Source organism: Eublepharis macularius, chromosome 18 (genome assembly GCF_028583425.1).
Source record: "Eublepharis macularius isolate TG4126 chromosome 18, MPM_Emac_v1.0, whole genome shotgun sequence".
Classification (NCBI taxonomy): domain Eukaryota; kingdom Metazoa; phylum Chordata; class Lepidosauria; order Squamata; family Eublepharidae; genus Eublepharis; species Eublepharis macularius.
Window position 1 is genome coordinate 34,884,077 of NC_072807.1, and position 23,948 is coordinate 34,908,024.

Sequence of the window (23,948 nt, forward strand, 5' to 3'; positions counted from 1 at the left end):
GTTGAGGGAAGAACTGCGCAGTAGCAGCATGCTTCCACATGATCTGCAGCCACTAGGATCCATCTCTGATAGCTCCCCCTGCCCCTCCGGAGCTTGTTAACAATTATTCAGCAACAGGAAAGCTTTACTAATAGGACTGTCTTTCAAGAGCACTCCCAGCTTAGAGAGCAGAGAGAGAAACCAAACTCTCTTTCATCATCACACATGCAGGTTTTTATGAAATGGATCAATTAACTTTTTCCTATTTGCATTCTGGAAAAGCAAATGCTACAGATACGTGCAAATAATAAAGGGTGCATTTTGTTTTTCAGAATCTCATGGATTTCTGCTCTCTTTTACGGTATGATGCGTTTTACTGCTAGAACCAGTGTGCTACATTGAAAGTCTTTATAAAAACTGCCCTTTTCCCTCTTGCAAAAGCTTTACAAACAAATGGATACTTTTCTAGTGCCCAATGATCTCTAGGCTGGCAGAAAGGAGACGGCAGCAGCAGGGTCTAGAGATGTACAGGATGCTGAAATGGCGTGTGATCCTTTGCATATACCACCAATGGGCCTGGAAAAGCCTCCTTAGTAAAGCAGGGCTGTAACATACGCCAGTTATGACTTGTGGGAAAGATCATTCTAGTTGTCTTCTTTCAAGTAAGATATCACAATCGCTCCTATGCCATGTGCCGAGTGAGAAAAACGGCTAAAAGCATATAATGGAACAATCTATGCCATACTTTCTACATTTCTGTGGCTAGATAAGGAAATGCCTTGAACTTAAGCACGCTATTTATACACATAAATAACTATCAAACACAGAGTACTTGCGTATTAATAACTAGCATACAATATATAGATGACTGAGATTTCTTCCATGGCTATCATTCTAAAACTAAGCATTAAAATAGCAATCAGCAGAGGGCAAGAACAACTGAGCAATGGCAATCTCTTCAAAGACAAGAGAGAAACCCATAATGTGTTTAATGGCTCTAAATTGAGCCAAAAGTAATTTCTGCTTTTAAAAAAATGTTTTAAAGGCACGTGAAAAGAAAAAAAACATTGGTAGGAATATTATGTAAGTGAATACTATTCAGTGATACAATGCACATTCAGGAAAGTTTCGCCTCTGACCCAAATCCTGCCCACCTCCAGAATGCTGTATTATTGGGGCCCTATAAGGTTAATTTCCCTTCTGCTTTTGGGGGTGGGGAGTGTGGAATTTTTCTCTCTAATATATAAAACATGATCTTGTTTCTGGGTGGTCCCCTTTCTACCTTTCAAACTGGGGGCCTGCAAAAAATCATGGAGGGGGATTAATGATGATTCCATAAGATATCAGGGGTTTCAGCTAGCAAATTGCCCCATCTTTCCCAAAATGCTTTTAACATTTTTTTAAAGGTGATGGGGAGCACAAAGTTGTATTTTTCTTCTTAGCTACAGAGACCTCAAATATGTATAAATACTCACCTTGTATACAGGTTACCTGGTGGTGCTAATTTCACAGCTAACATAAATCATCCACTTCACTCTTAGAGTAATAAGCTAAGAGCTTGCAAGGAATTGTGGAAGGCAGGGCCCATTTGGAAATCCCTCCCCCCCTCCCACACCCCAAATTCTCTAAGCCGCCCACAGTTAGCTGATTTCGACATTCCAGCAATAGTGGAGCATATTTAGTCCACAGGTCATTTCTTTTGGGTCAACTTGTAAGATCATAGTTGTGGGGGAGTCCTTTCAATATGTAGAGACTTCTCTCTTGAGGATGGGTAGCCCCGTTCTATGGCTTTTGTTATCCACTCAGGGATGAAGATCACTGCCAGTCTGAGTAAACAATGTTAGGCTGCATATGGTATGAGAGCAAAGGAAGAAAAAGCATTCTAGAATGGAGAGAGGCAATTTTTTCCCAGAAAGTTAAAAGTTTGAGAGGAAGACTGATGTTTTGAAATGTGTGCACTTCACCCCTGGTTGCCTCTGCTAAACAGATATGGTAGGTTTATGACTCATCATGTCTAAAACCAGTTTGACCAGAGGTGGTAATGGGACAAAAGAAATGTACCTATAGATAGTAATACCTGTCCAAAAGTACCCCAAACCCAGGCTCAGTCCCATAGTGATAATACCCAAGAAAACGACTTTCCTGTAGAGCTTGATGGATATATATATCATGGCACATTTAAGCAAGACTCCAGAGCATTCATTTTATACACACAATCAGTCAGCTCTTTCAAGTACTAATTAAGTGGATGGTGATTGGACTGGAAGATTATAAGTTTGAAAGCTAGCCATTGCCTGATTGTTGTGTCAAATGTGGAAGCCCAGAATGATAAAGTGGACTTATACAAAGGAAAAGCAGTAATAGTAGCAAATACTTAATTGTTTCCAAGAAAAAAAAATTAAGTTATTTTTTGGGGAACGCTGTTTGCACTAGATGATAAAATACCAGACATCCAAGAGCAGCCAGCTTGGATTTTCAATGGGGTGAATTGTGCATATACCCCATTCCTAAAGACGAGACTAGGTGAAGACATTTTCCACTAGTTACTTGCCTAATGAACCACTATCTGGTCAAAGTGAATAGAATGTGGAGTTTGAACGTGGGGGACCCATATGCAAATTCTCAACTTGGCTATATGCACAGCACTGCATTTTAAAATCAAATGTCTGTGCTCCCTTTCCCAGGCACAAAAACAGCTGGAGCAGAAGGCTACCACCCACTGGTTAGGACAGAAAGCTGAAACAGGGCAGCCTCTGGACTTAGAGGAAAAAGCATCCATCTAACAGAAAATGTTTCTCATAAAACACTTGTCTTAATTTTTTCTAGGGATTGTTTAAACCCAACACATTTAGAGGACCAAAGCTGGACCGAAACTGCTGTACTTCTCAGTAACCAACTGGCATTGTAAGGAGGCATCAAAAACAGTGACAGGATCCTCCGTCTCTCTGTTTTCCTATAGGAGAGACAACTACCGTGTTAGGGAAAACTAACTGCGCTGTGCTTATTCCCAGGACGATAGCTTACTGCTTAGTAAAGCAAGGCCCTCTATAATTCAAGTTTTAATTTGTATTTCTAATATGACAGACTAGTTTTTCTAGCTGAATAATTGGAAGTATTTGCATAACAATTCCAATTTTATTTTTGGCTTTGATGAAAAGATATTTTTCCTATGAATAATCGTAAAATGATTTACTTTTATATCCCAGTTTTACTTCACTCTTCGCTTTGGCAGCCTCCGGTGATGAAAAACATTCTTTACATGCCAGTCACACTCATGAATTTAAGAGCTGTGATAGCTTGGCGGGGAGGGAGAAGGGAAAACAAGCAGGGAAAAGAGTACTTGGTTTTAAATACTGATATGCGAATTGTAGGATTTCATTACAAAGTACAGGCATTGTTCTGGCAGACTCTTGTTAGCATCACCAGAGTAATTGACCTCACAAGCACTAGATACATAAACTGTACCCATAAATTATTTAGGCAAAAATTAAAGTATTCTTAACTGAAACAAACTGAAGAGGAGGCTACCTTCAAGCAAAAACTCATTCTAACTGGAATCTATCAAGGTGCACCCATGACGTATGCCTCCATGGTGTGTGCGTGCATGCATGCGTGCGTGCGCACGCTCCCTTTCTCCACCATGGAGGCGCATATATATCAATATCAATATATCTATCTATACCTATCTATACCTATCTATCTATCTATCTATCTATCTATCTATCTATCTATCTATCTATCTATATATATATATATATATATATATATATATTGATATTAGTTTAGTTGGTAGCATCACTACTGCAATCTGGATTTGCTATGACCCTAAGGCACTATTTTGTTTTTAATTATGGTTTCAGTAAATAGTAGTAAACTGGAGTAGTTTTTTCTTCCTCCCCCACAACATGTCACACACTCAGGTCTACTTCAACTATTACTTTCCAAAACCACCTCAAATACTATAACAAAGCACTTGCACTCCAGGCAAAGTCTGAAGACTGTGAGCAGATCAGAGTGCGCGATTATCCCAAGGCATGCTTCTATTCTGCATGTGTGTGTGCCAATAGTCCTTCCATTTTTGTAAACATGAAATCGTGTATGTTAGCAAAACAAACGAACCCAAATTAACCTTTAGATATATGACGAGGTCTAAACTTGCTGTGACCACCCAAGAAGATGGCTGTGGTAGAAAGCTCACTGAATACATTTAACTTTGTGCGCAGCGACAGCAAAAAGAGGCGATTCCATGTCAGAATGTTTTACAAAAAAATTGAAAATGATACCGTTGATATCCAAATCCCCGACCCAGCCTTGTTATACAATATATAGTTCTAGTCACCCTTTTCAAAAAGACTAGAGAGCTGGAAAAGGTAGAAAAAAACTAAAGTGACTAAGGAACAGATGCACTCCATACGAACAATTTTGGTGCTTTTTAATTTAGAAAAAAGGGAAGTTTAAAACTTACAAAATTATCAAAAGGGTGATGAGAGGGAAAGACTTCTCACTCTTTCATACTACTAACAACTTGGGGCCATCCAATAAAACAGACAAGTAGTAAGCAGGATCACAGCTAACCAAAAGAAATACTTTCTTATGCAATTCATTTATAGAATTTACTCTGATCGGTAATAATGGCCACTGGAGCTTAGAGGGTTCTAAAAAGGACTGGACGCAATCGCGGAAGGTAGGTCTTACTGCAAGTTACTAGTCATGAGATCTAAGCAGAACTTTCCTATACAGCGGTAACACATTCCTTGAATACCAGATTGCTGGGCATCACCACCACTTTCACTGCCTGTGATTTCCCAAAGACATCTGGCTGGTCACGGCTGGACTTTGAGTTTATGAAGCTGCGACTGGTTCCTGTACAAACACTTAAGTGGATGTTACCCCTGAAAACTGAAGGGGGGGGGGGTCTTCATGCTGGACAGAATGCATAGTTTGTCAGAAAATGTATGGTGTTTAAAGTATATATACCTCTTCCAATTGTAATGTTAAGGTTCAACAGAAAACTGCATGCTAGAAATCCTCTTCTGGTGTACTCACTATAAACTCATACCAATGCTATTTTCTTCTGCTTAAGAACATTCTGTTATGAAACGCTCAGGTATATTTTGGGAGTGATGAAATCAATACACCAAGAGCATGCCTCTCACAGGCACAAAGCCAAAAGATACAATACATGAGAGGAATTGAAAAAGACAAGAACTAATGTCCCATGTACAAAAGAATTACAGTAGCATTGGATCAATGAGAAAATTGTGTTAGACAAGGGAAAAATGAACTTGATTCCAGTAAAGAGAGCAAATGTCAATCTGCTTAAAATACTTACAGCATATCTTTGTGCAATTAGCCCTACAAACTACTGGAGTTAAGTTATTGTAAAGACAGGGTGGGAGACTCAGAACTTCCATAACAACTTTGGAGCTGTGGTAATTTGATACTGCCCATGTTTGGAAGCAATACACTTATGAGTACAGATGGTCAAGTTCTATCATGCTCTCCTTATCAGCTTTCAGAGGTATCTGGCCAATGCTGTTGGAGGCAGAGTGCCGAGTCAGATTCCATCTTGGTCTTCCGTTTCCTGCTATGATGACTGAGCCTTTTAAACAACGTCCACATCTACAGTTCTCTGGGGCTCCTACACTTTTATAATAAAGACTTGTAGGTTTTGGATAAAAGGCAGTTCTCAGTGGGTTATAAATTCATTCCATGATCATCATCAGCCATTACAATGAATTAAGGCATTTCCACAAAAAACCCCGAATGGTTTCAAGTATACCGCTAATATGCTTCGTACTTAGATATGACAGAGAAGAATACTCTTACAGAACACTAAATTGCATAAAAACATAGGAATGAAAAACTAAATCTATTCATTATTTCTAGGACTCTTCAGCCTTCTCCCACTGCGTTTATATAATGCCCCTAGTGTACCTATCCCAATTCAAGCCAAAATGCAGCTTCTCAAATACTGACTAATGAATTATTACTACTACAAATATGTCCGTATTTCATTATACAGTGGCTAAAAGTAGGCACCACTTGGCAGATTTCCTGAAATCAGAAATGACCAGGAAAAATAAACCTTTACAAATCTAGTCAGAGAAAAAAAGATTAAGCAAATCCCTGCATTTGGTTCAGCATTCAGTGGAGTTCCCACTGGTATATCGGTAGCTTTACTTTGTACAAAAATAACCCTCTAGTCCTTTCGTAACAATGGAATTAAAGTTTTTTTCATCATGAACACAGACAGCCAACCACTACATGTCAGGCAGAACATTAATAGGTGGTCAAAAAGTGTTCCTTATCCTCTCCCAGTTTCCCAAAGGATCGATATACACTGAAAGGCCAGCCAGCTTCAGTCCTTCTGTCTTCAACTACCCTTCCAGTTGTGGCCTCACTGCAATATCAAGTGGAAATGTTTGCCAGTGGTAGCTTTTCTATAGCAGTCACTGATTTAAACGTCTGCACTGAAATATAAATCTGTCATGAGTTCTGCACTGAAAAAGGTGGGCAAAAGAACAAAACTGAAGAATGAATCCAACCAAACAGAGCTTTGAGCTCATTTGAAAGCCTATGCCAAGTCTGACTGGTGCCTGGATGAGAGATGTCCTGGAAATGCTATGCAGACCATGATGGAAGAAAGGAGAGATGTACATATAATACTGCTACAACCTAGACAGGTTGTACACAACAACCAGTGTGCGATTTCAAAATTGGATGCAAAGACTCAATACGCATTTTCTGATTTACAATACTGTCAAGACTTCAGCATGCACATCGCTAGCGGGAATGTGTGGCTGGTTAGTTTCTATAGCAACTGCATATACAATTTTTATTCTTAACACAAGTTTTTACCGCTTCCTTTTTACACAATTTTTTATTGTTCATTGTACGGCTGGTAACGGGAATTGTGCCTTTGTCAGCTCAGAATATATATCAGCAGTTGCCATAATTAGCCTCACTGGAAATATAGACAGAGACAGTTGTTCCTGTTTTTTTTTTAATTATATTCCTATCAAGATGTAGGATATGATTTTTCCCTTTTTCAGCAGGGGACAGAATAGAAGATCATTCAGTAGAAAGCAAATGATAACAGTTCTTAAAGGTGCAAAAGAGTAAATATGAGACAACATGAATGGGAATGATCGTGACTAAACAAAGAAATCTAACATTCCTGTTATTGTGGCCTGGTGCACCTCCGGATATTCCTGGCCCAGATTGATTTAATTAGACAATCAAAATCCCAGGAACATTTGTTCTCGGATCACTTTCTATAGTTAAAAGGCATTAAAAACAGGATCTTCTAATTCTAAGTGAGAGAAACACTCTTAAGTTTCTTGGCCTGTCTCCATTTTCAGGCTGTAGTAGTGTTGATGTTACACACCGATGGGTATGGAAGACCTCATTTCACATCAGATTACAAAAAGAGCACAAAAGGCAAAGCTGCATGATCTGGAAAATTACTGACACAGTTCATGTTGGATTCTACTATTTTGAATGAAGTTGGAGGGTTGTCTTTCTCTCAATGATTTCTGGGAGAAAGGCAGAGGTTTACAAAACCAAGGGGACATAGTTATCGAGGGGAAAATTTACTTCATTAAAGAATTCAATGGGAGAAAGAGAGGGCAACTGGAAACTGAAATGGACCTTTCAGCAAGGAATAGAGAGACAACAGATGACTTTATACAATTCACATCATCTCTTTTATTAGGACCAATCAACTAACATATCACTGGGTGTGCAAGGTTTCAAATTCTCTAGAACCCTTTTTCAGGCTGGATGTTACCATAAAATCAATAAATAAATGGAAAAAAAAGAAAGAAAGAGAAAAGATGCTAGGACATGACAAAGTCCTGTTGCAGTTTGTTTCTGCATTGTGCACAGCTATTAGCGGATGTTGGTATCCAGTGACTCTTAGTTTTGTTTATGAGCAAGAGGCTATAAAACAATTACATAACATTACACAGAAAATACAACCACCACCAAATGGCACTTATGCCTCTTTTGGCTTGCAAGACTTAAAATCTCTCTTCAAGAGAGAGCTAAGAAAACACTTTGCCTTAAGACAAATTTAAGATGTATATGCAGTATAGTCAATTAAGTCCAAATTACATGGTTTTACCTCATATGTTGCATTCTCACAGATAGGCTCTCGGTCACAGTACACAGATTTAAGAAGTTTAAGGGGTTGTATGCCACCCTGTGTCAAAACTAAGCATGCTCTGAGGATAGCTCACTGTAGCAATACAAATTGGGCTGTGCTTGAAAGTCTGAACCATTCCCTCTATGATCATATGGGAACGCCACCTCCTAAGTGAATGCTAGTAGGGATAGGCTGTCCTGTGGGGTCATGTGATGTCCTGGGCACAGCTGGAGCAAATTCCAGGGCATTCAGTCACCATCCTGAACCTTCTTTAACACTGCTAATTATTTATAGGGGTTTCTTTGAAGATGCTGGTGCTATTTCTCCTTTTTCCATTTCACACCGCAAGAGTGAACAAAAGTTTTTTCTTTCTGTTGGTTCTTGTTATGTTTCTTTGTTGCTGCTTTATGCTGAACAAATTGCTCATTTTTGCTTTCTAGATAAAGTTAAGGACCAAAAAGAGAGGGACGGTATGCCACAGGGTTGATCAAAAAATGTGTTTCTCTTGTCTGAATAAGTCTTCACAGCAGCTATGTATCAACAGCCCATCAAAATATTTACTTTTATAAGAATGTAGGATACAATCTTTTGCTTTGTGTGTAAAAATCCACAGAATAATTACTGTTGACATTTAAATCTTCCTCAACAGGCTTCAAAGGCACTAAGGAAAATGTTTGTTTGGAGAACTAATGATAACTTCCACCTCAGCAGGCTAAAAACTACCTTTAAAAAATAAGGTTACTGAATTGGAGAATTGGAGAGGTGGGTCATATAAAGAAAAAAGCAGCCTAGATTCTCAGAAGAAATTGCTAGGATACAAACAGTGAAATCCTACGCAGAGTTACTCCAGTCTAAGCTCACTGCTGTCAATGAGCTTAGATTGGAGTAACTCTGTTTAGGATTTCAGTGAAAAGTGAAACCTTTGGAACAGCCATTCTCAGACGTTTCTTACATTTCAGCACAGATGAACCTGGGAAATGATTTCAGTCATGAAAGTTTCTCTGACAGATGTAGTGTATACTCTTAGTTTATACCAGAAACAGAATTATACATCACATGAAAAACAGTGATTGTGGTTCAATTTGAGAAGCCAAATTTAGACAATTTACTTCATTTATACTCTGCAGTGGGGACTCCTAAAGTGGCTTACAACATTCTCCCCTTCTCCATGTTCAGTGTTCTAGTCCTGAAGCATCTTGCAGTAGCAGACACATTTTCAAGAATCAATGAACAGGTAGCTGGAAGACCAAAACGTGACAGTGGAATCCAGCAAGATATGTAGGGGTCGGGGAGTAAGCCTCTTCTTTCACAGGTTCAATTCTTTAACATGCTTAACCCGGAGTTATGGCATTTTCTCTGGCCCCACACCCCTGCTGAAAGAAGAAAGAGGAAGAAAGCAGACAAGCAACTCCAAATGATTCCTTGACTAGAATACAAGGGGATGCTTAAACCAAAGACTGGGTTCGAAACTGTAATTAGTGCCAACTATGATTTGGTATGATCTCTGAATTGAATTAGTGCTGTCAGATTCAAGTATGTAGAACAGGCTGCTTTAAGTGATGGACAAAGAACAAAGACAGGATCTTTTTTCATGAAGCAGAGCGAAAGTCTTCTAAGAGCCCTCTCAAAATCCTACAATTTATTATCTCTTATATTATATATTCCCAATCTGGAAAATACTACTATGAAAGCATCCACTTCCACCACATGTACATTAAGCGCCAATAACAGCTAGACTTAGTAGGCAAAGTTGCTTCCCAGAAAGCTCAGCGGAAAGCTTCTTTTCCCTAGTGGATGGTACAGAGGTAACTTCTGCTAAGAGTGAGCAAGCTCTGTGATTGGGAGCCTGCCTTGGGAATGCGCCTTCTCAAGAGCAAATTTCTCACCCATGTCATAGTCCAAGATGAGGAATGTCACGACTTAACTCTGTTCCAGATTCTGGTGAGCATCAAGTGTGGCAAGGTTTACACACTATAGCAGTATTTCTCTTAAGATGAAAAAGGGGAATTGGTGGTAAGGAGGAGCTCATATCCCCAGACTCACAGACTCGTAACTAAGATCAAGAGGGAGTCAGTTTGCAGCACGCTTTCTTTCATCACACCATCTTTTGTGGGCATAGGAGTATAAAAGGTTTTTATACAGAACCCTCCCACAATACTAATCTACAACAACAAAATCTACAGAATGAAAGCAGTCCATGGTCTGAATATTTCCTCCACTGGAAAACACCAAAGTTAGTGTGGCTGAATATGTAGAACTATTAATTAGTTCTAAATTATTCATTCTACTACTGTTGATCAGATCCAATATCAAATCACTGTTGCTAAGAGTGAGTTCTTGGTTAAAATCTTGTCTCTGCCATAAAATCAGTAGTTGGCCAAAGGCAAGCCACTCTCTTACTATCAGCATCCTGTCCCCATCTACAATATGGGGATACAGAGCTAACGTACAGGGCTGTTTCAGGATTTCTGAGCTAATATATGTAAAAAAACTATAAACACTCAAAAAGCGATATGTAAACGCAAGTTATCATCCTTTGCACCATTGAAAGGTATAACTTATTTCCTCTTAAAATAAAGAAACTTACTTTTTTGATAACCATACATTATTCTGACCTAGCATAAATTTAGAAATTGTACTGTTTTTTTAGATTTCACAAGTGAGTCAAGTGGAAAAAATGTGTTCTCCAGCTGAGGAACCCACCCAGCAAAGGATGTATCCAAAGCAAAGACTGCCTTCCCATGCAACATCCTCCGGTCGTTCTCAAGAGAAAAAATCCTGTTTGCCCACATAGTAGCCTTTCGCATTTCCTGGCCAGATCATATAAAATATCTTCAGCAGAGAAAGTCCTGCCCAAATAGTACTCCCTGACCCTTCCTAAACCAGGGAGGGAGCTCTTCCCATATTACATCATCCAGCATTTCCTTCGATCAAATGTCTCCTTTTATTGAGGAATCTTACTTAGCCAAGAGAATCTCCGGAAACAACTGCTTTTGCTGTCTTTTTAAAAATTCTGTCATTATTGCTATTTAGTATAATGTTAAAATTTAGTCTGAGCAGCTGTAAGGGCTAACACATCATTTATTCCAACCAGTTTTCCTCTCCTGAAAGCTTTTTCAGAAGGGCAATTGATAGTTTTAACCATCTTACAAAAGCATTGCAATCTTTATCTCAGTGGTATACTATTCATTCACTGTGCTTTTTAAATATTCTGATATGAAGACTGCCCATGGTCTAGACTAATCAACCGTTTATTTACCCCAGAGTTTACATGTGCAATTTATTCAATGATTCAAAACAAACAAACAAAATGAATCAATACAGAATCATTCCCAGAGGACAGGGAAAGAATTCAGTTTGCCTCACAATTGTTTTAGGTTAGATTCAATAAAAGAGCTGCTAACTCCTAAAATGCTACAGTATATGTGAACGTTAAGAGTGTCTGTTAGTACTACATTGCACAGGCAGCCAAAGCACATCTAGAATTAGTACTTATAGAACTGGGAGCTAGCATTGCCAATGAACTCATAGTTTAGTTGGCCAGAGATTCAGTGTGCCAAACAGTAAGAACATTCTAAGACAGAGTTGTTTAGTGATCAGGGTCAGGAGTACCAAGGGAAAAAATAGCTAGATGCAGCTGCTACAAGAGTCAGAACTTCTAGGCAAAGTTCTTTCCCAAACAGAACCCTGGACCTGGTTTGGAAGCACGGGAGGCCAGGCTTAGCCAGGGTGCACTAACAGGAGACCTGGAGGAAGAATTGTGCTGGAATCTAAAGAGGATCAAACATCTGCTCCTTTAGCCTTCCATGCTGCAGCTTTGCACACCAGAAGATTACTTAAGCAAATCTCAGCTGAGGGCCAAACGACATGTTACATTTTCGGATGGGTTGGAGTGTGGGGTTCCCCACACCCAACTCCCTTTCTCCATATTCACATAGTAGCTGCAGAGAATGTCATTTTAAAAATTAGCAGGAACAGATTCTTTTTGGAACTGTGGTATGGTGGGGGGAGATGGAAGAAGGCAGGAGCCCCTACTCCCTCCCCCACTGCAGTTCTGAGCAGAATTGGGAATGTTGCTCCACCCCAAACTGTAACATATAGTTTGGACCCGATTCTGAGAGCCATAAGTACAGAAAAGTTCTTTAGTTTCTCAGATAATGGACCTGCTGCATAATCATTTTTCTCCCCCTCCCCATCACATATCCCATCTATTTTGTTTAAATATTCCCCATATACTATCATTTTCAAAACGTTATGCTTTTATTATGGGAGCACCGCATTTCCCAGGATTCAAGCTGCAATTTGCATATTTGGATGCGTCTACATTTCTCCTGTGGAAAAGATGGTCGCAACCTCTTACTGGCTATTATATGTGACATGGATTATGGCAAGTATCAAATCCCTACCCCTTCAAAGTCTGTACAAGGCTTTGAATGCATTCATGTCAGCAGCAAGGTCTATCTCTAATGTGCTTTAATTGTTAAAACAACATTTAATCAGAAATGAAGGTTAATACTTTTTTTTAATTTTCCTGAGGCAGCAGAGGCAACCACAAAGCTAAATGCCAAAGTATTCTAAACACAAGTTGCTTAAACACTGATTTAGCAGCTCTTAAGATTTATATATTTTAAACCTAACTAGCATAAGAAGAAAATCCTGTACAATCTGCATGGGTTATTTTAAGAGACAGAAGTGGGAAAAGTAAGAAGAGAATGGAAGAATTTAAAAAGGTTACCATTAAAGTCTGAAGCAGGAACCGTATGCATCCCTGTGCCAACGGGTCGTCTCATAAGACCTTCCGATACCGCAGACACTAAATGCTCTTGCAAAGTTAAGAGTATGCGTGAGTGATCCCAGTCAGGTCCTTTTTCTTGGTATGTCACCATAGATCAGTAAAGCAATGTTTTCTGAAAAAGAAAAACTGAACTGTAATTATGATATAAAACCAAATTCTAACTGAGATTCTGCCCCCCGATCTTTCTTTCCACTTTCAATCTCTTCTGCTATATAATCTTGTCTTTTCTTCTACCACTGAAAACTGAAACCTCAAGTGTTCTTTCCCTACTCTTCTTTCTTTCCACATATCCACTGTGTTGCTAAATCTTATTGGCTTTCACCTTTGCAACATCTATAAAAGTCACCTTTTGATGCAACTGAACCCTTATTCACCCTCATCTCCAGCAATGACTACTGCAATATTCAAGCCCTTGGACCGTCTGCCCCTTCTTTCAAGCTTCTCTGTTTCGATATATTTTTAGTTTGCCTGATTTGCTTTTACTCATAACTATGATGCTTCTCCTCTTCTTTCTCTATGGAATTTCTCGTTTCTCATTCTGTTTCTTCTGTTCACGTTAGAAGTTTTCCTTCTCTTGCTCCTACTCTTTGGTCTGCACTTGTTTTTAATCCAGGTCCCCCTATGCTCTCTAGGCAGCTGTCTTAAGTGCATCATTGGAAGAAGCAAAACACCTGAAAAAATTGTCTGAATTTTAACAGATCTCACACATTTGCTTGTTCTCTCTGCTCCGTACCACTGTGCACCTTGCTTTGCTTATGTTATAAAACACAGGACAGGGAGAACGTCTTCTCTCAAAAGCATCGAGAGAGAGATGCATAAAAATCTGCTTCTGTCCATTTGACTACCCTGCTCCAGATAAAGAAAGGCCCGACAAAGTTACATTATTACATGTTCTGCTTCAGAAATTTGGGAAGACGACTAACTTGTACACTTGGCTGTGTTAGATTGTTTCTCCTGGTTTTACCCTCTTTCCCAACATTCCATAAACATTCTGCCGGCTTTTCATTCTGAAACTTTAAAAAGGTTATGTTCACAATATTTTTGCATTTTGTTAAAAAGCAGAATGTACCTGTAGGCCCTCTTCTTCCTGTTTCTCTATGCAGATAAAGATACAAAACAAGTAAAACTTGTTTTGGCAAAGGGGCAAAACTACATTTGTTTTTTCATCCTCTTCACCTTACTTAGACATCAGCAACAAAATCTTTAAAACACAAAATAAGTGAGACGATCAAAAGATCACACATGATATTTTCCCTCTGGTACCAGTACCAGATATGCAGTACCAGATATGCAGTCCCTTGCAGTACCAGATATGATGTAGCATATAAAGTTATACTAAAAGAATTCAGAGTATTGGTATTTGACTACAAACCTACTGTTCAGAAGAAAACAAAACTAAGCTTCCAAATGAGAATATTCTCCAAGCAATCAGGCAAGGAGGTTTTCGTAAATAGATTATTAGAGTAAAAATATATGGGCTAGTAACTTTATTGGACTTGACTGTAGTAAATTTGTGGACTGTTAGATAGAATAACTCTGGACTGGTTTCACCTCCCCAGATGGAGTACTAGGGCTGTTGGATTCTCTTCACCTAGAGGGAGGGATTTTACATTGAGGCTCTTCCCCTCTGGAATGCATTAACAATCCCTCTGGGATTTGGTGAAATGCTGGAGGGCCCTGCAAAACAGATGTTTCGTCTGGCATTTGCAGGCTGATTCAGATATTTTCATTGGCTTGATTCCATATGATTTATTTATTATAAACAATGGGCATGAGTAGGATTTAGAGATGGCACTGTTCTTTTAGATGTATGGGTTTTAATATTTGTATTCGACTATGTTATTGGTTTTTAATTTTGTATTCTTATTTTAATACTGTATCACCGATTTTAATATTTGTATTTATAGTATTTTAATAGTATGTTTTATATGAATGCTGTAAACCGCCTCAAGCACTAAATATGGTGGAGAGGTGGTATGTAAGTAAAGTAAAAATAAATAAATAAATAAATTCCACGATGTAAATACAACAAGGAGCATGCCAGAACTTTAAAGTTCTAGGAGAAAATTATTTTATTTAAAAATTTATAACCCATCATCCCAATATCTGCCTAAGGCAGCAGAAGGTATACACTGACAGATTCTTGAAAAAACGGAAGGGGAAGGGCAACATACTAACTTTTCATCTAGGCCGGAGGCATAGTAGATTGTTAGCTGTGCTGTACTCCAGTTTTACTTCCATAAAGGATGTGGTGGATCTCTAAACAAACATTTATCCAACAGCTGCTTCAAAGCATACACACCACCTACACAGAAATGCCTCTTTATAGGAAAAAAGCACAAACTGGCATAGGCGATAGTCATTGAAAAGTTAAGATTGGTGACTTCGCATCATGTGTGCAAACACAACAGCTGCCTATTAAATCTAAAATTTCCTCTATTTGATTTTCATGCTATCCCTTGTATAGTGGCCTATGTAGAGAAATTTCACTCTGCACAATCCTAACTAAAAGCTTTTCACAGTTTCAGGTCTTTTCCGCATGGGGCTTTTTTGTCGGTTTTGGCTCCATACTAGAGATGGGCACGACCTGAATTACGATTTGAACCCCCCCCCCCCGATAATGGCGTTTGCGCCATTGGGATAGGGCTGATCGGTTCCGTCCACGGCAACCGATCCAGCAGTTGGGTGGGGCGCTTGCTTGGGTCTTGATCAGATCGATCGGTTTCTGCTCGGGATTGCAGACACTCTGGTGCCAGCCATCTATTCCCGGGGAAACGGAGCCCTGGGGAAATGGAGCCAGGGGAATGCCTGAGCTGTTTCCCCTCCTTCTGTCACCCTGGAAATGCAAATGGAAGGCCAGCTTTCCTTGATCAGCAGGGCTTTCTTCCAACCATGGAGCAGCCAGCAACGTGCCCGTCTCATCACCATTTGGGAGAAGAGAGGGGAGGGCGGGGGAAGGGGTGTTCTTCTATAGCCATGGGCACTCGAATCTCATCCCTGCAAAGCCTGAGAGGCAGCTCTTACGGCCAAACACAGCCCTCCTGCATTGCAGACCCAGGCTTATTGTGAGTGAAAAGGTGGCTTCCTGAGAAAAATATAAGCAAAGTGATTGGGAGAGGAATGGGTTAAGAGAGAGAGAAGCAGAAGCTGTTTTGCGCTCCTCCTGAGTTAATTCAGTGCCGTTGGAAGAGTTAAGAAGAGATCTCTTCTCAGTGTTAACTCTTTCAAAAACCCCTTGCTTTGAGAGCAGCTATCAAGCTGTTTTGCTCTCCTCTCCGTTCAGTGCTGAAAGAGTTAACTGAAAAGAGATATCTCTCTCCTCCTCCTGGCTTCTCAGCCCAGTGCCTGCCTGCTTTTTGCAAGAAGTTGGTATGTGATTTGATGTTTCATTTGTGTTTTTCCTATTTAAAAAACCATAGGATCCACGAGGATCCGTGTGGATCCTGGTTTTACTTTCTTCCTGTTTAAAATATGCTTTTGGAACACTGGCTGCTTGCTTTTAAAATCGGGTGGGATGGAGGATTCTATCCCTGCTTTTTTTAAAAAGCTGGCTGAAACTTGTTGATGGGGTGTCTCTCTCTCTCTATTTGGAGAGGCAGGGATGGGTTAAAAACTCCCCCCTCTGCTTTAAGTGCGTGCGTTTGTGTGTGTGTGAGAAAACTCCGGGTTAAAAACTCCCCCCCTCTGCTCTAAGTGCGTGTGTGAGAGAAAACGTTCCCTCTCTGAGGGGAGGCGGCTCGTTGCCGGGTTAAAAACTCCTCCCCCCTGCTCTAAGTGCGTGCATGTGTGTGTGAGAGAAAACATCCCCTCCCTGAGGGGACGCGGCTCGTTGCTGGGTTAAAAACTGCCCCCCCCATCTGCTCTAAGTGTGTGTGTGTGGGGGGGGGGCACGCCCCTTCGATTTCAGATCGGAAACGGGACTTGATCTGAGTGAATCGGAGATCTGGGGTCGTCACCAGCATGGATCCACGAACAGCTTGATCGGTATTTTTTTGGGGATCGTGCCCATGTCTACTCCATACTGCATCGGTTTCTTTTCAGAGCTTTACATGCACAGTCAAAATACCCTGATTCAGTCTCCAAACTTGAGTGGTTTGAATTTGCTGGAAAAAAAATCAGGGTGTATGTGTGCAGGGAGAAAAAAGAAAATTTCTTCCTCTTACGCACCATTGAGGTAGAAAGTGTTTGGACTTCAGCTTCACTTTTTTGTAGGCAGTTCGGACTGGCACTGAGGAGAAACCAACGAAGACAAAGCCAGAGCCAACTGGTCTTTGGAACCTGACAGGTGCAGAAGAGGCAAGTGAAACCAAAGGGGACTGCTCAGGGTGCTGCAGTTCTTCATGTGAGGCTGTCTGATCTGGTAGAGCCCACCAGGGCCAACTTCCAAAGTACCATGACATCCTTTTATGATGTACTTTCGGAGTGAACTGTTTGCAGACAGCACATCATAAGGTGTCATGGTCTTTGCCTAGGCAGAGTAAGCATTTGTTGTGCCCTTCGGACTGGACCACAGTGGGCGCATTTCTCAAAGAGGGTCTTTGATGCCATGGATCTGAAGGCTCTGACTCTGATAAAGAAACAGATCCAAGGAGCGGAGAAAGAGATGTCCTGTGGCTGCAAAAGAAGAACTGGGGGAGGGAGCTGCTCATCCCCCCTTTCATAGCCTCACCCGGGTGAAAAGCGTGCAAAAAGGCTAAGTGAGCATCTCACACCTCTACGAGCTTTTAGAACATCTGCAGCTGGCCTATACATAAGCAGATCCCAAGTGGAACTGCACAGAAGACACGGCAATGAACTGACAAGTAAGAACACAAACTTGACTTGAAAACATTTATAGGCAGGGAATCCAAAAGAAAGGCAACTGCCTGGGAAAGTAGATCTATGGTAGACTCCAGATGAATAATACAATTGTTCTTGCTTTCTATCTTCAGCCTTGAGTGGCCCGGCACTCAAGAAAAAACTCAAGAGAGACTCAGCATTTCACCACAGCTGCTCCTGACAAATATTTGGTATTAAGCCTTTATATGCATAATTTCCATTAACTCCACCAAGTGAAGGTTCATGGTAGCACTGAAGCATCTCTTTTCCAAGCTATAATAAAAGAACATCTATGGATCATTTCACAGATAAGACAGCAATTTTTAAATAATGCTGATGTCAGAGTTTCATGCTATTTCTATTAAATAAGAGCTGGGTATTGCATCAATGGCTGCCACCGTGACTTCGGTGAGGAGGTTTCACAGTTATTTCTCCAAACCTAAAAGAACTGACGTTTTGTTCACAGAAAACACACTCCTCCAAAGCCCTGATTTTAAAATAATTTGTTAACATAACTTTCTTAACTGATGCTAAAGCTGGCTAAGATGTAAAATCACAATCAAAGCAAAATAATAAGAAAGTGTTCAGTATGAAGCAGCAGGCATCTTGAACATTTTAAAATTTAAAATTACCCAAACAGAATTCTCATGCTTCAAGCCAAAAATGAACATTAAGTACTGTGTGCCCAAACCTATCCCACTCTCCGCCATTCTAAAGCTGCTGTACTCTCTTGTTTGAGCTTATGTGTAACAGTTTTGTGTTTTCTCAACCTCTATTGAAGGCTACATAAGATATACATAAAAAAATAAAATTAACATCTTAGATCTATTAAACAAATAAAGAATCACACATGCGAGCAAAGCTCAAGTTGGAGTACATGATTCTCCCTCTGTTTTAGTTTTACATTCACAACTACCCTGTGAAATAGGTTAAGCAGACAGAGTGGCTGACCCAGGCTCACCCAGTTAGCTTCATGGTAAATGGGGAACTGAAACCTGGTTGCTGGTCCTAGTCCGACATTCTGTCTGCTACACCATACAGGTTTTCCCAGATAAAGTCTACCAAAACTACAGCATTATGAGATGGTGAGATGCACGCATCTAATGATGCCGGTACTCTTGTTAAGGTGCCTGTTCTATTTGAGCCCATGGAGCTTTCCCCTAAACAAACTTCTGTACTTGATCAGCAAGCTATTGAGACAAAGTAACAAAAAGGTTACTGTATACATTTTGCATGAGACAACTGAAACGCAACCAAATGCCCACAAAATGCCATGCGAGACAAACAGGTTGCTCAGAATAACGGACAGATGAATGTGGAACAAATTCATCACATACAGATTCGGCAAAACACCCCACATTCCCTAGCATCTGTCAACTGTGGCAGCCAGCTCCACTGGCAAACCATACAGAGTAGAAGGTCAACTCACAACAGGATCTGTAATACACAAGTCCTACAGCAACCTGATAAAACAAGATTTGCTATAGGAAAAGGGAAACATTCAATGCAACATACTTCAGTTAAGAAATTGACGTAACACCCCCTCCTTCTATTAATGCTGCATTCATGATTACAGCAGAGATTTTATCAGTTTGTGAATACTTTAAAGAGAATGACAAGGTAATGCATACAATAGTGCTTCAGAAATTAAGAATGACATTGGCTTCCAAATAACATAATCTGTCTTAATTTGTTAATACATCTGTTATGTATATTATTTAATATTTTATCAGCATCTTGATTGCTTATTGCTGTCATTTCCATTTTAATGATGGCTATTTGCATTGCAACTGTGCTCAGAACAAGACTGTAAATGCAAAAAGGCAAGCAACCGCCTTGCAGAACAAAAGGACAAGACAAACAATACGTCAGCGTTAACCTACAGCAAGAGTTTCTCTTTCTTTTTACCTTTTATGGCATTTGGTATTGCTTGATTAAATACAGCTTTATTTTTCAGCTAGCAAGTCATGAACTTACTTTCAACATCTTTTCTGCAGATTCTATTTCAAAAAGTCACCAGATGGTATTGGGAAGACAAGATGCAGGAGAAAACCCAGAAGCTTTTGTTCTTGGTTCATTCAATGGCTGGGATGAGACATTATGATACACCTAAGGCTTCTGCCATGAACAGTAAAGACCTATGCCTCCTCTTCTTGTCACCCTCTTAACTTCTAACATTACGTTAACTTCATGTCATCATCCAAAGCATTCAACATCATGGTGGAAGAATTCCTCTGTCCTGTTCTAGCTGCTGTAGGGTAGGGCTGTGAACCAGCATTCTCCTGGTTCGAATCCCTGTAATGCCAGGAGCTCAGCAGGTGGTCCTGGGCAAGCCACTCCCCTCAGTCCCAGCTAGATTGTGGGGATAACAACACTTTGTTCACCGCTCTGAGTGGGGCACTAATCTGTCCCGAAGAGTGGTATATAAGATCAGTTATTATTATTTATAACTTCATGGTCTGCCACTTGCAAGGAAGAAGAAATTCACAGCATGACAACACATGACATGTTTTATATCACTGGATGGTACTAGGGAAAGGGTGACGATGAAACATGGGTTGCTGTTTTCTCAACAGCTCCCACCTCCACTGTAAAGTCTAGCTCTAGCCAGTGTATTTTTATGATCTGTGGCCATCTGCAGCCTGGGATTTGTCAAGCCCCGAGTTACAATATGGGAAACTTGGTTTAAATCAATCCATCTTGCTTCCGTCAGATAACAGTCAATTCAGACTTTAACAGCCCAATTTTGAGCATGTTTACTCAGAAGAATGCCATGTTGAATTCAACTAGACAACTCCTCAGAAGAGTATGTAACACTGTAGTTTCCCAGCATAAGATCTAAAACTGCTATTTCATTCCTGTTATCCCAATGATGTACTTATTTGGGAGAAAAGGCCAGTATAAACCCAATGTCCATTTCATAATGCTGTAGTGACATAAACAATCAAGAATAAGACAATCTTTTTGAATGACGGGAGAAAATTAGCAAGCATTTGAAAATATGCTGACCTTCTAATTATGAAATCTATACACAGAAACAGTAGGAATTTATTGCAGAAAAGAGGATCACACCGTCATAAAAGCAACACATCATATTACTGTATCTCAAAGACCTCACTCAAATGTCAAATCATACTATTTGATCCATAAAATCCAGCTGTTTATCTTACACAACTGTCAGCTGTTTCTCTGAACTACTTAGGTGTTACAAGAGTAATCACACACCATAAAGTAAAATGCTTATTGGAAACATTTGAGTAACAAACCTGGTAGCTTTTTCAGAAAAGCATCTTGCATTAAGAATCAAAAATATCTTCTAAAAAACTGAAATGTTACAATTCAAAATGGCTGGCTGCGACTTTCTGAAAGCTTTCATTAAATCACAGATATATCTTTGAACAAACTGTTTCAGCATCAGGTGACTACTGCTTTATTTATATGTGATTTGTGATTTCTCTTGTGAAGTCATGGCAAACGTAAACTCTGGCAAACACATTAAATAATATAGCTAAATATATAGTTGTTAAATAATGATACCTGTAAATGAGGCTTGCTGTGAAGAACATAAATTGTGTGCATTAGCACTGATCTCCAAAATCAAAGTTTGTCGGATGTCATTGATGAGTTTAGGGCTCACCATGAACTGTCAGCCCTTCCATAAGGGAGCAAGGGAATTTTCTGTGGAAGCAGATCAAGGAACTTTGAACTGATTCGTTACTATTTACACTATATTATCTCCTGTCTTTTACCTAGAGACACTCAACCAATCACTCCACATGCATTTTAAGATAATGCATTAAGATGGATAACAAAAACATCTGTGAACACTATGAACCGAAGACACGCTATACGGTGACTAGAATAACAGTGTTCAATCATTTACAAATGGTTCCAATCTAACAACAAAAAACAGTTCCTTGGCTACTTAGTAAATTCCATTTCATCACAGTACCCTTATACCACAGTTAATTTGCTTAAATATGAAAAGTAACTTCACACTCAATCTGTAACTTTTTTTTCTGAACTGCTTTCTCTCCCCTGCCCATACTATTCCAAGAACAATTTTTATGCAGCACATGTGTGCATGAACACTTAGAACTAAAGACTACTAGAGTTGCTGATTGGAGGAGGGACTGGCAGGCAGTTTAAACCAAGATACACACTAGAATCCTCCTTACCCTGGAATGAAGTGGTCTAGGAAAGCCAGTCCATGCCTTTGTCTGCTACACCTCATTCCTTCTGACAATATGCTTCCCCTGGGGCTTCCGCACTGTCTGCCTGGTTTCTAGATGTTCCCTGCTTCCCATTCGCTTTTCCTGTACATGCCAAGGAACTGAATAGCTGTGCTCTGCCTTTGCCTTTTATCTGAGTTGCAAACCTCACCCCAGCCTACTTCCTCTACTTCTGGGCACCTGTAGTTTCTCCATCATTGGCACCTGATGGCTGAATAGTATGTTACGTTGTCTTTGCATCCCTTCCTAAGCAAAAATCCTGGGACCATTTCAGGTTGGGAAAATAGCATGAGAAAAGCAAAGATTAAGCCCCATCCACAGACTTTTTGTGGAACAGATTCAAATTGGGCCCCATGCACCTGAAAACTAATTTCTAGTGGGCTAAATTAATTAAGTGCCCTAGGCAATTTCCCCCAGTTTTAAGAATAATTTAGTTACAATGAGCAACAGACATGCATCAACATAAGCAACCAGCAAATCATGAAAGACAAGTAGCATTGGTATCACTTTGCAACAAAAATTTCAATGCACGTAGTCACTCCCTTTTAAAATCCAAGTACAAAATATAATAGATGCATCGAGTAATAACCAAAATCACATTAGTTAACATTTAGTGCCAAATTTACAGCCCAGTGGAGAAAATGGAAAGAATGTTATTTCATATACACAGTACATCCCTGGATATGAGACATCTGCAACTTTTTAAAAATTCTCTGTGATCCTCTGAAAACCAGATCCTTAAGACTGAAGATAACTTAATCCCCTTACATTTCACAGTTAAGCTATTTATACTATTCTACATCAACTCCACTGAACGTGGTTTAAGCAGTCTCTGGGCCAACTTCCAAGTCTGCAAAGTAAAAGTTGCCTTAAAGCCAAGGTTCCAGGAAGTAAACTAGGTTTAACATGCTTTTTATCACTAGTTATTGGCAGGACTTGGCCCATTTCTCGCTTGTATAATAAATGTGATATTTGGACCTAAACAGTTCTAATCACTTTCAGAAAATTCACATTGTCCAATTTCTTAGAGAGATGTCAGTGAAGAAATTGTTTTTCAGAGAGATAAAGCTTGAAAATGTTATACACCCATTTTAAAACTAGGCTTTTAAAATACGTATAGGACTGATTAGTGATTATAACTGTCCTGCTGTGATACTTCGAATTCACAATAATTGGAGCAAAGTCCGTATTTGTAGCAGTTTTAGCTTACCAGAATCCAAAGCAACTTTAAAACAACTTTTATAATGAGGAGCTGACAGAGGCTAAGAGGTTGTTAAGATGACTAAAGTATAAATGGTGTCAGACTTGAGAATATGTTATTGGGCTCAGTTGAAGCCTATGAAGTGGTGGTAAAAGTGGCAAACAGGAATTACTTTTCTGTCTCCACTACATCCACTAGTTCACATCCAGCTCAGTTGTTTCAATTGATTTGGCAGTTAAGTACTTCTCTTGTGGAGTCTAAAGTGGTAAATGATTCAACTTTTAGCTGTGACTTAACAGATAAAGTCTCCACGCTTTGTACTGACCTAGCTGCCAAGTTTGTTGCTAGTAGAATACCAGTGGTTCTGTCTGTATTGTTGGGTCCATTTTCAGATGTTTAGAGAATTAACTGTTTCTTGTATCAAGCCAGTTTCATAGCTCTCTCAAGGAGGCTGTAGTGTGACCTCTATTGAAAAAGCCTTCCATGGATAAAGAGGAGCTAGCAAATTACTGTCCAGTGCTGAATTTGCCTTTCCTGAGTAAGGTCATTGAGAGGACAGTAGCTGACCAGCTTCAGGTGTTTCTGAATGATACACCAGCATTTGATCCATTCCAATCTGGCTTCAGGCTGGACTTTGGGACTAAGATTGCTCTAATAGTTCTCTAGTTGATGACATCTGGTTTCAGGCTGGGCTTTGGGACTGAGACTGCTTTAATAGATCTAGATGATGACATCTGACTTCAGCTAGATAAGGGTGGTTGTGCACTACTGATT

General features: G+C 39.8%; 1 protein-coding gene across 2 annotated transcripts in view; it reads right to left on the reverse strand.

Annotated features, from left to right (window-relative positions):
* PEAK1 (pseudopodium enriched atypical kinase 1) overlaps positions 1 to 23,948 on the reverse strand; it is a 76,747-nt gene that overhangs the window by 33,106 nt on the left and 19,693 nt on the right. For both annotated transcript variants that reach the window (XM_055002175.1, XM_055002177.1), the window contains exon 2: positions 12,864 to 13,035. The gene's annotated coding sequence lies outside the window, so the exon portion shown is untranslated. The remainder of the gene's footprint in view (positions 1 to 12,863; positions 13,036 to 23,948) is intronic.